Source organism: Echinops telfairi, unplaced genomic scaffold (assembly GCF_000313985.2).
Source record: "Echinops telfairi isolate 266 unplaced genomic scaffold, ASM31398v2 ScPeMD7_7469;HRSCAF=8507_1, whole genome shotgun sequence".
NCBI lineage: Eukaryota > Metazoa > Chordata > Mammalia > Afrosoricida > Tenrecidae > Echinops > Echinops telfairi.
The window spans coordinates 16,218,753-16,219,411 of NW_022111373.1; the positions used below are offsets into that span (position 1 = coordinate 16,218,753).

Here is a 659-nt window from a genome sequence, read left to right on the forward strand (position 1 = left end):
GTTTCTTTCTGTTGTACATAAGGTCGCTGTGAGTAGGAACTGACTCAACAACACCTGTTTTAGGTCAGGTTGTCTAGAGAAACAAATCCAGTGACACTAATCTAGGTGCAAAGAAGAGTTTTGTATCAACAAGTGATCTTTTATCAAAAGCAGGCATTATAGCCCAGTCCAACTACAGTCCATACATCTGATGATAGTCCATATGTCCCTCTTCAAACTCACATAAACTTCATGTCCGTGACTTACAATGGTGAAGAAGAAAGATCACAATCGGATGGATGCAGAGTCTCATAGATCCAAGGTCTCCGGAAACAGGGCAGGGCACTGACAGCTCTCAGGATCAGGTGGCCCACATGGGACCATGGAGGCAGACAGAGATCTAGGAAGGAGGAAAGCAAATGGCAGGGATATAGGTAGTTCTCTAAGTCCTTCACTCTCGAGCTACCTCTTGATTAACAGTTTTGAATCCACCCCTAGACAGGAGTGTCTATTTGGCATGAAAGCAACCAATTACCACAACACCAAAAAACAACATATAATGAATCTGCATTGTTCTAGCTGCTCCCCATGCCACCTGTCTCCGAGGAAAGCCTGACATTGATTAGATATTGAGCCAGGCTAATGCTGGCAGCAGATCCAGTGATGGTAACCTGCCTATC

At 44.6% G+C, this 659-nt stretch overlaps 1 pseudogene; it reads right to left on the reverse strand.

The window, feature by feature from the left end:
- Nucleotides 1–242: 242 nt before the first annotated feature.
- Nucleotides 243–659, reverse strand: part of LOC101648098 — a 1,589-nt pseudogene continuing 1,172 nt past the window's right edge.